This window comes from Lycorma delicatula, chromosome 2, assembly GCF_047948215.1.
Source record: "Lycorma delicatula isolate Av1 chromosome 2, ASM4794821v1, whole genome shotgun sequence".
In the NCBI taxonomy this organism is placed as follows: Eukaryota; Metazoa; Arthropoda; class Insecta; order Hemiptera; family Fulgoridae; genus Lycorma; species Lycorma delicatula.
In genome coordinates, this window is record NC_134456.1 from 33345936 (window position 1) to 33361556 (window position 15621).

The 15621-nt window shown below is 31.6% G+C and overlaps 2 protein-coding genes across 6 annotated transcripts in view; one reads left to right on the forward strand and one right to left on the reverse strand.

The window, feature by feature from the left end:
• jp (junctophilin) overlaps positions 1-15621 on the reverse strand; it is a 367551-nt gene that overhangs the window by 292300 nt on the left and 59630 nt on the right. The gene's annotated exons all lie outside the window — the stretch shown is intronic.
• The window catches only part of LOC142320622 (uncharacterized), a 150159-nt gene that overhangs the window by 45881 nt on the left and 88657 nt on the right, over positions 1-15621 (forward strand). Inside the window, exon 2 of one of the 3 annotated variants that reach the window (XM_075358624.1) lies at positions 2111-2273. The exons of the other annotated variants lie outside the window; for them this stretch is intronic. The gene's annotated coding sequence lies outside the window, so the exon portion shown is untranslated. The remainder of the gene's footprint in view (positions 1-2110; positions 2274-15621) is intronic. 3 annotated transcript variants of the gene reach the window in all.

Here is a 15621-nt window from a genome sequence, read left to right on the forward strand (position 1 = left end):
AAAGTAATCTAAAAATAATTGTTTTTTATAAAGAAAACTCTTTCACTCTTTTAAAAGACGTACAGCTAATATTAAAGCATGAAAACGGCAAAATTATAACTTTATGGTGTGTTTGAAATTTCTGTCCGCCTTCTTGGATCCGCCATATTGAATCAGTTTTCTTTTTATAAATACGGACGTGAACGTTTGTTAAATGATTTTAATGTAAAATTTTACGAGAAAAAAATTCTCTTCTTTTTCTTCATTACAGGGATTACGTTGCCTAGACCTGTTACGGTACCCTTCGTTTCCTTGGTCTCCCCACATCTCTGTTTCCTACAGTAATAAGCTAAGGTGCTGTTGGTATATTCTCTCGTGTCATCCTATTCAAGTGGTCATACCACTTTTGTCTTTTATTTTATTCTGTCGTATAAAAGTTGTAATGAAACTATCTCTTCGTATATCCTCATTCCTGATCCCATTCAATGAATGGTATGTGGGTTTCAAAGTTGTATTCTCTTTTTTTGGATATGATTATTTTTCTTGTAAGATTTTAAGATGTAAAATTTTAGAAAAACGATAGCAAAAATCGATTTTCGATAAGTACCTTCGTTTTTGAGTTATTTGCGAATATACAAAAAGGGAAAATCTGTGTAGTAATAAAACGAGCTAAAACGCTCCATAGTAATTTTTTTTATTTCGTATTACCTTCAGAATTAGATCTAATAACAAACTTTAAAAGTTGATGTTGGAATTAATAGCCCAAACACTAATACTAACAACCTTTACAACAATAAAAAATAATAATAATACACGATAGTGAATTACTACTGAAGACAATACATTAATAATGCTTAATAATAAAAATATTTTCTCGAAAGAAGAAAGATTTGAACCATTACAATTTAATTCTTCGATACGTAATTAATTTAGAGACAATCAAATACTGTACTTGTATGTTGAAGTATGAAGCCGAAATGAGAATTTAGCAAGTGGATGGGGGATGGAATAATCTACCAATTCAGACGGGCGTATTTTTATCTCCCTCTCTCTCTATCTTTCTATCTGTCACACCCTCTTCTTTTTACTCCTTCTCTCTCACTCAGCTCTCTCTTTCTCAAGTTGTGAGAATCGGCAAAACTCAAACCCCTTCACAAACATATATGGGTATATATACTACTCTCATATGTGTTTTCGGCGTTAGATACGCCGTTTTTAAACTTCGATACCCTCTGGAGAACCCCCTATTGTTTCAAATGTGATTTCCCGAAAGATGTTCCCCCTAATATTTTATGGAAAACCCGTAACACATCTCAAAACCAGAGGATGAATAGTCTGGATTCATCCGAACTGAATTGGTAGACTACTCTTATTAATTTGTATTGTTGTAATATAATAAAAATTTCATTGTTGTAAAGTAACAGCTGATTTATTACTCTAATTTGTAATACATTTTTAAATTTCAAATTTGTTTAAATTGTTTAATTTTTTCAAAAGTTCTTGCATTAAGTAATTTAGGACCGAAAACATTTATTTAAATTTTTAAATTAAATATTGCTATAATTAAATAGTACCTAGCAAAGTAGATAGTAGTAGTAAATAGTATCAATTTTAAAGAATTATTAATTTTAAAGAATTTTTACTAGAATTTTAAATTAAAACCATGTGTCAAATGTCCACTTTCTTGTTTAAAAAAAAAAAATTCGATTCATTATGGTGAATCCAAGAAATGCGAACAAAATTTAGCTGTTTCAATACTTTATCAACACTCTGTCTATACATATATATATATATATATATATATATATTATCCGTAGTATGTTAGTTTATATAAACCATTATAATAACTACAAAATAGTCACTGTGACTAAAAGAACTAAAACAATAATAATTATGTAAAGTATAAAAACCACATCATCGTATCATATATTTTTTTGTTATTTTAATAAAAACATGAAAAAAATAAACTCAGATTTATAAAAGAATGTTAAATAGCTATCAGATCATATTTAAAAACATATTTTGTAGTGGATGAAAATAGGTTTTCAAATGCATATAAAAAATTTAATCAATTGACAATGATAAAAAATTTACTTCAGTATTTATTTCCTTTAATTACCTCTTTTTACAGTGAAAAGAAAAAGAAGATAAAATTTGTAAAATACACCACGATAAATACAACTTAACGTTACACATCTGCGTTACTACCAGTAATATAAAATTTTATATGAGAATACCGTACGGATTTCAACATGTACGTGCTTACTGTTTATAGATGTAATAAATAAAAGAAGGTAAAATAAAATAAATAAAATAAGTATTTATTTTACTTTAATAAATTAATGTACTTAATTCTTGAAAAATACTTCTTTTCTTTTATCTGATTGTTATTACGACAATCTCGTGAACGATTTAACACCGTCAATTCTTTTTCCTCAAAACTAGTATAAGATATAAATAATTATATTTAATAATATGATGAAACTGTCTTTTAATGAAAAATAATAACGTGTAAATTATGTTGGGAGTAATATATTAAACAGGCTCATATTTTGAAAACGTGATAAAGAAAAAGAGATTCTATACTTCATACTAGAATTCTGTTGGTATGAAATATAATAGATCTAAGGATAAGAAAACATTTTTGAAAATATCTGTGCGAAAAATAGCCCTTTGGGATAGCGAAACATAGACATAAGGAAACTTATAACTACGTCAATCCGTACTTGTTTCTACCTCATAGTATCCCTCAGTTTTGAAACATGAAGTCGTTTCAATACTTTAAGTAAAAATTGAGGTATCTGAAATGTGTTGTTACAGAATGCTGAAAATTAGAGTGTTCGATCAAATTCAAAACGAAGAGGTTTTAAGACGATTAAGAGAGGAGAGATGTTTGTAGAAAAATAGAGTGTAAAATATGAGTGAAATTAATAATTTCCTGACATTGGTTATTTATTCTTACGTAATGAAAAATAATGATACATGAAAAAATTATCTAGGATTTTTTTTCGGATGGGGGTAATTCATGATGAAGTTTTATTATAAAATTATCATTATATTTTTAATTAAACCAAAAAAGTTCGAAAAATTAACAAAATCGGTATTTTTATTTTTTCTGTTCCCCACCTCCTAATCACATTCTAAAAAAAAATGAGGTGATTTTGTTATGTTACGTTTACTATGTTAAGTGGAAAAAAAGGAAATTTCACTGAAAAATGTTCTACCAATAAACAGTTAGCTAAGATTTATTTTTTTGTGAGAGTGAATTATGATGAAATTTTATTGTAATGCTATAATTAAAAGTTTAAATTAACAAAAAAAAAAAATTAAATCTATATTATTAAACTTTTATCAGCTTCTCCACCTCCAATATTGCCTCCAAAGTATTTTTTCTTCTTCTTTCTGGATCACTTGCTACTATATCTAAAAAGACAAAAAAAATCGGTAAAAAGTATGAAGTAAACAGAAAGTTAGTTTTTCTATTTTTTTTGAAGAGGAGAAATTTTTTTTTAAATGGTAAGATAAGCATGCACTGTACTGCGCGTATATAGAGTGGGGTTATGTATGCAAAATTTTGAGAAAATTAACCCAAAAAAACTATCTACCTCACCCCCTGCAGATATTGACCCCAAATTTTTACCAAAAATTCTCCGATATACCCGACTTAATATTTTATCTCTATACAAAATTTCATCAAAATCGGTTGATCCAATCCAAAGTTATTAAGCTTCAAACTCGCCAACACACGTACATACGTACGAACATTACCCTTCCACTTTTTTTTTGTTTTTTGGGGTCCCTAGGTCATGAAATGTCGAGAAATGCAAAAAGAAATCCATGCCTCATTCTTTGACAGTTTACCTTACTTTCCTTCTTACAGCAAAGCTCTAGAGCTATGATGTCAGGAAAGTAAAAAATTACGGTATAAATATGTAGAATAAACCCTGAAATTGCCATAAAACTCTTCATCGGATAGGTTTTAACTTGATTACCAGTTCTTGAGGATGTAAAGGATTTTAAACAAATACTGCAAAATACAAACAATCTGTTGGAAAGGTTGATAATTTAAAAAAAAGTATTGGATTTATGTTTTTCTCTCTTTTGTTAATGAATTCCACCGATATCATATCGATTGAATCATCTGTCTTTTAAAACAAAACAATAGGCTAATAAATAAACCAAAAGTAAAACAAGGTAATACAGTTGAAGCTGGAGGACGAAGATAATCCGTTCCACAGTTTGTCGCTTCTTGTGTTGATTTTAGTGGCTACGGAAGGGTTCCGTAGCCACTACCAACCATATCGATCTCTCCCCACCAACCACTGTAGCCCCATCATTTCCCTCTCACTCAACCCCTCTCTTTCTCATTCACTCTCTTTCTCTCTCTAGAAAAGTAGTGGATTTTAATGACCTTTCGTGGCGTAAGTAAACATATCATGGCGCCATCAACAGATTTTTGCTATTTATCCGCATCATTGAAATGAACAGCCAAGTAGCGACATTTGTTAACATCACTAAAAAAACATATTAAACTACTAGTATATAAAATCATCGTTTAATATAGCTGTATGTCACAAAAAGGTTTTAAACAACAAAGAATATAGCGAGAAAAACAGTAATTTGCGATATTAAATTCACGTTTAAAGATACAGCTATTATATATAGCTATATATATATATATATATATAGCATGATTAAAACAATAAAGAAAAATAGCATTCATTATTCAACATCTTTAATTGACTTTGAAAACAAAGGAAGAGTTTCAAAATTAAACCCCATATTTTTCTTTAATGTTTTTTTTCATTTTTTTAATAAACTTAAAAAACCAAATCGGACAGTAACAACAATAACAAAAATGCGTTGGCAATTTTTTCTAAACATCGAAATTTGTTCAACACGTCAGCGTAAACTTAAAAAACAACATATACCGAACGACTTCAAAACGCTTAAATTTAATTAACTCAATTTAATACCCGTAATTTTTCATAAAAATCATTTTTGTTTTCCAATAATTTTTTTAGGAACGTAAAATATGTTTAAATGCTTCCTTAACGATTAAAAAACATATATAAAGGTGTACATACATTCACAAAATACACATACTTGTCGAACTGAGAAACTCCTTTTTCTTTTGGAGTCGAATGATAAGTGAAATATCATTAATATCTAACGGAAGCTACGATTAGCCTATTAGCTTATTAGCCGATTAGCTAGGTCATAATAACAATTATAGTAATCATATAGCCCTGAGGTAGATAATCCCCACGTCCAGGCGGCAACAGCTGTATATACGTACAATACATGTAGCTGGATAACGGTGTTCCGAGTATTTTCCTCGGTAATGTGATCATTTTTGACCTGTCTTCTACCTTCAGGTCCCTGGGTTGTATTGGTTTTTGTCCGCCACCAGCAGATCAAGTACTTTAAAAATGATTTGGGAATGGACCGTCACGTCGTTCACATGCCTCCCGCGATGGAAAGCATGTAGCGAAGGTCCCCACGTATGCCAGTGAATGGGAGACCTAAAAGCTTGGTGAATAGGGGCCTGGAGTCAGTGCAGAGATTGCGCATCTGCTCTCTGCAAGGATATATGCCGGTTCAAAGATGCAGACAGACTTAGAAAAGATTTGAGCACTCGAAAAGGTTTCTTTAGAGTAGCGACAGTGATCTCAGACCAAGGTATCTAGTGGTTACGAGAGAAAAAGGAACATCCAGAAAATCAGCCCATTCTTAATTGCTCGAGAGTACAAATTGTGCTGTTGGTCCTGTCAAGGATACTCGCAAGACATTCAATGGTTTGTACATCAAAACTGTAAACGATAATCAAAGTCAAAAAGTTCAATCTTTATAGAAGATCGGTGAGTTTCCTGTGTACAATCATATAGTACGCTTAACTCATCAAAATGAACCGTTGTTTGCCGTTATCTTCTTAATTGTACCGAAGAAGAAATAATGGAGGGAATGTCAAATCAAGGATTGATTTAATGGCGCAGGTAAACCATGAGGAGAAATGGTGAGGTTTTTCCTTTTGCGTCACATGTGTTAAAATTCAACAGGTCTAATTTGCCTGAAAAAGTACGTGCTGGCATACATCGTCTAGATGTGCGCCCATTCATACCGCAACCTATGCTATGTTTTAAGAGTCAATGTCTTGGACACACTGCAGTCAGGTATGAAAGGCGAGAAATATGCGTGTGTGGAATGGAATCACAAAAAGGTGACCCGTGTAAAGATCCTCTAGTGTGTATCAACAGCACAGCATCACAACTGCCGTTTAAGAAACTCTTCGGTGTATAAATTGGAAACGACGACTCAGTAAGTTAAAACGCTGCAAAAGATAAGTTATTCTGAAGCGAAGAAAATTGTTATCATTCAAACACCTTGACCGACAAGTTATGCAGAAGCAGTTGCTGTGCCACTTCGTAATTCAAAGTTAACGTGGAGCAGTTGCTTTCCACTCTTGCGCCAAATCTTGCTACTATGATAGAGAAAATCACTGACACTAAGATTGAATCTACTCAGCAAAAGGAACTATTAAAACCTTTGGAGACGCAGCCACAGATGACTATGTAAATAAGGATAAGGAAACATCTGAAAAAGCCAAGAACATCAGTCCATCGACCAGTCATAAGACGAAGGAAGCTGTGGCAAGGGTGCAGAAAAAGTCTGAGATTGGTACAATGCAGTTGCAAGTAACCACAAAGAAAGCACCGGATACAGAAATTGCACAAAATAGCTCAAAGAAAGATATATCATTAAATTAATGATTGCTAACAGATTTAGAATAAAAATCACCGAATCTTGTACTAAGCTTTCTTTAAAAACCTTTATGAAAACATTATACTTCAAATCTTAAGTGAAATTTTATTTTATGAACACCTGAAATATTTAAATAATATCCTTAGCGATACGAGTACGGGAATCTTTCCCTTGGATTTGTTCGCAGTAAAAAAAAAATAAATATTCACTGTTTATCTATGTAAAGCGGTATTTCATCTTTATTATAAACAATAATGTAATTACAATCTATAAATAGCTTTAAAAAACCCTACGTAACTTATTATGTAAACTATTTTAATAAACTGGAAGTATAGAAATATAATTTTCTGTGTAAGCCGATATATATGTCGTAGGCGAATTGAAAAATCAGGCTTGTTGCAATGCGCCCGGCTAATTGGAAAATGAAATATATTTGCATTATTGCTTATAATAACCTACGCTCGCTTCGCTCGCTAACCTTGATTAATGAGCGAAGCGAGCGGCAAGGTTAAGTTTTGTTAGACTGCATTTATAATTTCTCTCCAAATGGTAATTTTCCAATTAGCCGGGCGCATTGCAATAAGCCTGATTTTTCAATTCGCCTACGGCATATATATATATATATATATATATATATATATATATATTACTACTACTACAATCTTTAATAAGTAGGCATTATAAAAAACAGGAAAAAATACACCTAAACTGGTGTTATCTAAAACAAAATAAGTGAGAACAAAGGGCGTACGAAAACAATATTGGTAAAACATTTCTTTTTTAATAAATTTAAAATATTTTCTGGTATAAAAATGTATTGTTATAACACTAAATTAATTTATTAGTAACTGAATAATATTTTTTTGTGAAAGTATTATAGTTTAGGAAATTTTATAAACCAAAATTACATTCAAGGAAAAATAGTTTTTACTAGTAAAAACAGTAATTCAATATTAAAACCACTATTAGTGGATTGATTATAAAGGTCCAATCGCATGGCCACTTCGCTCCCTTGATTTGACTCCGCTAAATTTTTTTCTTTTAGGACTTCATTAAATATCGGGTTTTTGTACCACCTTTTCCTGCTGATCTGGTTGAGCTAAGACTTCAAATTTACACCGCAACTGCAAAGGTAACGCCCGACTTGCTGGCTACAGTCTGAAATGAAATCGACTTTAGATGGGACGTATGTTGCATTACAAATGGAGCCACATTGAACCGAAGTGAATGTTGGATAACAAACTTGAAGCGTTTTTCTATGAAACAGATGTCAACCGAAGTGATCACAATAAATTTTAATATTCTTTTAAATTTGTGAAGTCCTTTTTGAATCACCCGGTATATCAAATTTTTCTTTCCTTTATTAATGTAGTATAAAATTTAGTTTAAGTAATAAAGTACTGAATGATCAGTAGTTCGTAATCTAATCGGGCAAGTTAAATTTTAAAGCTATTAATTCATCGGCTCTATGTTCCAGCCGAAATTGATTAAGATTATTTAACGAAATATACTAGCCTAACTAATATTTACGGATAAACATTGTTACTACTGCTATGATATAATTATATTTAAAGAGAAGGTACTGACACTAGTCAAATAAAGACTGCACCATATATCCTGAAGATTACTGAATTAGCATGCAAATTATTCATCCAGTTTAAATGTATAATTTCTATGAAGCATTTAAAAAAATTCACTAATACTTTACAAAACGTTAATACACACATTTAACTATACTTTCATAGAAATGTGTTTCTAAATTTAGCTCAAATGGATTAAATTATAATTCATTTCATGAACACTATTTTATTTATAGAAAAAATAAACAGCTAATTTGTAAATTAGCATTATAATTAATTTAATTAATTATAATGCTAATTTCATACATCAATTGGTAGACATTAATTAAAAATTTTTTAATTACAGTAATCATTAAATAAGATTATCTTAATTTCATTACATGAAAAACTAGTAGGTTTTAATAACGATACGTTTCGCGTGTACAGAGAACCATATATTCTAGTTATCTACGTACATCAGTTTCCAGCTTTTTACAATTTTACCACTCCTACATTTATTTTGCAAGAATGATATTAAATTATACATATTTAAATAATAAAGAAAAATATGTGTTCTCAAAATACTAAAAATCAGATAATTGAAATTTTCTTTAATTCTAATTTAATTAAGTATTTATTTTATTTAAAGGTGTATATAAATTAGAGAGAGGTACCTAAATACGTAAATAAATAAAAGTTTGAATAAAAGAATGGTAGCTTATCGGCCTTTCATCCGGAGGTCCCGGGTTCGAATCCCGGTCAGGCATGAGATTTTCACACACGCTACAGATCATTCATCTCATCCTTTGAAGCAATACCTAACCGTGATCCCGGAGGTTAAACAAAAAAAAAAACGGTTTGAGGAATTATTAACAAGTTGTTCCGTTTATCGGTTTTAGAAAGGAATCCAAACCGATGATATTTTTCCCAGCACTAATATACAATCTTATTTACCATTAAAAAAATAAAAATTAAGTTTATATCAAAGATTTTTGAGATAGTTGAATTAAAATTTTTAGTAGTTCAGTAACTACAGGGGCACCATAAAAAGAAAATTTTCTGGAATATGAAAATTTCAACGTTTCCATCGATTCTTGGCATATTTCAAATGTATCTTCACTATCAAAATTTCTTTAGATCATTCTTTCATATAAAATATTATTTTCAGAGCGACCGTATAATGAACATTTAAAGAAGCTTAATCTACAAAAACTTAAACCTATTTGTTATAATATATCTTCAATAACATCTAATCCTTATTTATTTCCTTATTTATCCTTTTAATCCTTATTTATTTCTCCCGCCACCACCACATTCGGTCGCCCTAAAGCAAAAGATCGAATGTCAGTGCTACAAACGGCTAATGAGCCTAGAAACTGTTTAGCGACCAGTGTCCCAACTAGCTCCTAGAGCTAACCTAAAAGCGTGAGCGGAATAAGCGTAGTAGAATACATCACTCGCTTGCGTGTCCCACCGCCCACTTGTCATATATGTCACTAAAACGGGTAGGCTCACTCCGTCAACTACTAATCAATAATTAAATTTATCTCATCGAAGACAGCAATTCGCTGCCACACCTAGGCTGCTGAATGTTTGTAGCCTTAATCTGGCTGGTAGCCAGCCATATCTCTCTGTTAGCTTCCTACAGCAGCGCGGTAGGAGTCATTTCCCTTAGGTAAATTACTGATGTCGGTTGAACAAAGCAACCGCATCAAGGAACTCCCACAGGGTCCGACAATGCGACTCTCGCCACATTGATTCAGGATATCTTACTAAGGACAAGTGAATAATAGGCCGAATGGAAAAAATTCTGCTTCAATTTAATCTTTTGGAAACATGTTCGTTTATATATTTGAGAGAATTAAAGCGAAACTCTATTCCCGATTTTTATAAAATTTGTCACTATTAGATGGAAAAGTATGTAACGATTTTTTATAATCGTTTCAAAATGATGACCAAAACAAATTTTAAAAAAGCGGCGTTATCACTGATTCACCATCAGACGGGTGCTTTTTGTTCATTTAGATTTGTAAATATTAATTTCATTATATATTTACTGTACGTATGTAGTTTACCAAAAATAAAAAATAATACACGGTGGGGTAAAAGTCAGTTTCCCCTGCATTCAAATTTAAATTCTGTAACAATCTGAAGGTGGGAAACGTTGGTTTTGAAGTTTGTAATAATCAGCTTATGTAATTACTATTTAATATCCAGAGTACATTTCAGTTTTATTTTCCCGTCTAGATAGCACTGTAGCAGAGCTATAGTTCTAGAAAAGAAAGTATTGTAATCTTTTCGATATGGACATACGCGGTTTTCACCGGCTGTTTACGTTTTGACACCTAAGAACCCCAAAAACCAAAACAAGTGGATGTTAATGCTCGTATGTACGTGTCTGTGTTGGTGTTGGCCTCTAAATCACCTTATATTTCCAGAACTACTGGACCAATTTTGACTGAACTTGGTCAGATTACTTCTATATGGGGCATTAACGCCATTAAATTTTGAACTTAACAGGTCAAGGGGACGAAGCTGTAGAGTAAGGTCACCCTCAGTATCCCGATATTTCGCCTAATTAAAGTCATATTTTTTTCAGGCACATTTGTTAACAATTAAAAAATAACAATATTTGCAAAAAAAGTTTGAAAAATCGCATCCCTACCCAAAAAATGCTGTTGTAGTCGTCTGCTATGTTGTGACGTCATATATGAGCGGTAGAATTAAATAAATGAATAATATTTAAAATGTAAAAAAGTAACTGGGTCTGGCTGGGTCTCTAACTCGATCGCCCCGTCAACTCTGTACCTGGTGCGTTATGCCTCGCGGCTACACCAGTTGCCGACCGTACAAGCGAAATTTGTTTTATGTAAAATGTGAAATTATATTAGCTTAGTTAGTGCCGACCGTCGCCGGTAGTATCGCCACACCCGCGCTCTAGTTAGAATAACTGAATTAATCTAACAAAAACATATATTCAATAAAATGATAAATATTTTAAATTAAGTTATGTGTGTAAGCCGTGCATCAGAAACAACCCATAGTTGTAGGACTTTCCCGAAACGCGACTTAGACGTGTGAGGAAAAGTCTTACAACTGTGTTGTTAGCTTTTTTTGTATCTTCATTAAGAATAATGGTGTTTGAAGTCCACAAAACAAGAATCAGGTTTTTTATGCTTCAGTATTGGTGGAAAAATAATTAAATACCGCTGCCATCTATGAAAAATTGCGAAATATCCTAATTCTCCGTTGCCGACCCGTCAATGTTTGCATACTCTGAACAGAGAATTTTAAAATATTGGACAAGTTGGAGATGCTCTATGACCAGAAGAGTCTAAAACTAGTTGTGTTTTAAAAAAATTATTTCTTGTTCTGAAAAAATTACTAAAGAGCCCTCAAACATCGAGCAGAAAGGCTAGAATCATCCAGAAAATGTCTAAAACAGATTCTAAACGAAATAAAACTGAAATGTAATCGGTCAAGGTTACTTCATGTACTTTACAAAGATAATTCTGCCTGAAGAGTGAAATTTTAAAAAGAATTTATTATTTGTTGTAAACCTGGTCCTCATTTCTTTAGCTTACTGATGTAGTCTGATGAAACATGCTTCAAAATAAATGGCATAGTAAAACTATCATAATTGTGTATATCGGCCTGATGGAGAATCCTCGCGTGGTTGAAAAGAAAAAATTAATATAAATATACAATTAATATTTTATATAAGATCACAAGAAAGATAAGTGCTGATGTTGTTGAGGCCTTATTTCTTTGGCATAATTATATCGACCGATTCGTATCATGTGATTTCAGAGATATTATTACCGAGATATTAAATAACCCTGGATTTGATATCAATCGTCCCTATATTTGGCAGTAAGATGGGACCCTTTCTTAGTACACTCAATGTTAGAAATTTCCTCAACCTTCTTTTCCTGAACAGATAGGATTATATGGAAGAATTGTACGGTATTATAATCATAAAATTTGACGCCTTGCGATTTTTCGTTCAGGAAAATTATGAAAAATAAAAAAAATTATCATGATATTTAATGGAGATGATATATGTATATATCATGTAAATATTATATTATATAATAATTATATAATATATATTATAATAATATAAATTAATATATTATAATAATTATATGCATATATCATATTTATAATATACATGATATTTTCTTCAAATTCATTCTTTTTGAAACACCTCAAGCTGTAGATAAAAAACTCAGTTGAGTTTACATCTCGAAACAAAATTTTATCAAATAAAATATGTAGATTTAGCGGTTAAGCATAATACAGAAGGGCAGAAGGACGAAAATTTGATGTGTATTTATTAATATGTGATAATAATAAACAAAAATTTGTATCGATTGCTTTCTATTATTAATTAAGGAAACCAATTTTTAATCCACCAGTATTTTAAAAAATACATTTAAAAAAACTACGATCGACAATCTTTTCTAAATTTTTCTATTTTATTGGTTCAATTTCGTTGTCAAGTTCAATTTCTTATATATGTTGTTGCGTATTGAAAAATCAGGCTTATTGCAATGCGCCCGGCTAATTGAAAAATGAAGTATACTTGCATTTGCTTATAATCATAAATTATAAGTACAACCTAACCAAACTTAACCTACCCTCACTTCGCTTGCTAACCTAACAAGCGAGCGTAGGTTAAATTTGTTATGGTTATATTTACAATTTCCAATTAGCCAGTAATTTTCCAACTGGCCGGGCGTATTGCAATAAGCCTGATTTTTCAGTTCAGCTACGACATATACAATACAAAATTTGTGATGTTTCACTAAATTACTAATATAAATGTTCTAAAACAAATAACATCAAGCTTTTGTTTTGGTTAACTTTTTAACAATACAAAAAGATTTTTTATTTTAATCTATAGAAAATATTATTTAGGAAAAAATATCTTTTGGTAAATCGTGAAGGGAAGATTATGAGTAAGGAGAGATATTCTCGGAGTTTGCGAGTAAAAAGAGAATGGTAATTTATGTAAAGGCAATCATAACCAAGCCCACGTCACCGTTCTCTAATTAATTACGAGTATAACTAACATTCAATTTAACTCTGAAGGTAGGAGAAAAATATCACAAACCATCGAATTTTTTTTACAATTACCAAGTAAAACAATTTAAGCAAAGAAATTTTTCACGTTTATAATTCATTACGTCGATAAACTGTATCGTTACATACGATATTATCGTTTAAACAGTAAATAAATCGTAAAAGAATTTTTTTCATTCTTTAAAAAAAAAAGAAAATTTACAATTAATTTTGTACAACCAGTAACATTTATAAAGTATCTAGATTATTATATTAATAATTATAAGTCAGTGTGATATTTAATTATAATTTACAATTATAAATATAATGATAACGTTTTATAATTTTTAATATAATATACAATGAAAGTCGTGCTCTGTCTAGTAGTACGAGGTCAAAGTATATTCAAGTGTGCCACTACTTCTGCTTTTACAGTCATCGATCGGCTTAACTGTCCAGCCACTTGTTGCTTGCTCGTGCAAAAAACACAAACAGGAACCTCACACATATCTCACACTATACAAATACTAAGTAGTATATACCCTGTACCTAAAATGTAACATACATTTAACACAAACAAAGAGTATATTAGAATTTATGAAAACGTAACAGAATATGCAATAGTCATTGAAATAAAAATATTTTTACAATTTAGTCGTAAAACACTCTCTTTTTTCCTGTTATGTGAAGTTAGCGTGTAAGGTATGTCACTATAACGTTAAATGTATATGAGAAATAATTTATTATTTTAAGTTATTTTTCCCGTTTTAAATTATTATTAATCGTCTAACATAATTTATTTTCTAATGTCAGCTCAAAATAGCACTAATTATAACATAAAATATGCGCCTATTTTTATATATAATTTTGTATAAAATATAACTAATAAATTTTCAACGATTTAGATCAATAATAAAAAAATGAATCTTATTTCGAAAGCGGATAATTTTTTAAATTGCTACTATAATAGTAAAAAATAAGTCATAGTAATATTCACTGTTGCGGAGGCCAAAACAAGGCGATATCCTACAGATATGGGATCGAATGGGTCCCTGTTGATGTTGTTTTTGCACCAAATAAATTACCATAAATAGGAGTTTAACGCAGATCTATATGTACCACACTCCTTGCGACACCGTCTTTTCGTCGCTGATCGTAAACTAACCACTGTGTTTCTATGCGCCCCTGTAATTTGATCTCAAAAGTTAACCGAGTGATTTACAGTATGATGTGTAAAGTTGTAACCTTGTAGATTAGGAGGTATATATCGACCTTGACGTTGTCTATCGGCATTCCCTTTTCGTGTTTTTTCTTTTTTCATAGCGATATTACCCGTGTTCATTTTTATCTTGTGTTGTTAAGTCGTTTTTGTTGTTATCTATTGCTTTTTATTAACCTTTTAATTTTTTTACGAGTGTAAATTACAAAGTTTTAATTTCAGCCTACGATTGCTAGGACTTATTTATTTGCAATTACAGCTGTTGAATTTATTTACAAGGTTGTTTACCTTCGAGGTAAAACGTTTTTCTAAGTCAAATTTTGACTTAGAATAATTTTTAATTTATTTCAATAACAGCTGTTATTGAGCGGAGGACAGGGAGCTTCTCGCAGTGTGACACGTGTTTACATTCTATCTTAGTGTTTTTTTTTGCGGATTTCTCATAACAGTGATCTAATTTATTAATTTAAATTGAATTTAGTTAATTATATTCCGTTCTGATGAATCACAGGATATCTCTTGTACCCTCCGTGATGGGTCATCCGTTCGGGTGGAGGAGACTGTGAGAAAAGCTACTACAGATAATTTACGGAGTAGCCGAAGGGGAACGACCATTAGAGAGAGAGACATAAATGACTCTTCTGGAGAGAGTGTACAGGAGAAGATATATGACGTAGCCCGTCTTTAACGTAAGAGGCTGGGGAGGGCACTATAGGGCAAGGCTCTCGCTCGCCTTCGTTACTGGAGCGTCAGGCTAATCCCTCGGCAACAGGGAAGGCTGGTGTTGGCAGGTGACGGCGCAGGAGATGGGGAGAGACCGTTGACGGCCGATTACAATCAGGACAGGCCGGTTTGTCACATGACCACTCTGCAACTACTTCTTTGTCAGAGGATATATCAGGTGCTACTCCGGCTCCGAGTGAGGTTGAGATGGAGAATGATTATGTACAGGAAATCAAACCGATTAATAAGCGGTCACGGTCACGGTCTCCGCCACTGTCGGGCCCAAGTGGAGACAACGTGCTGTTAAGGGAG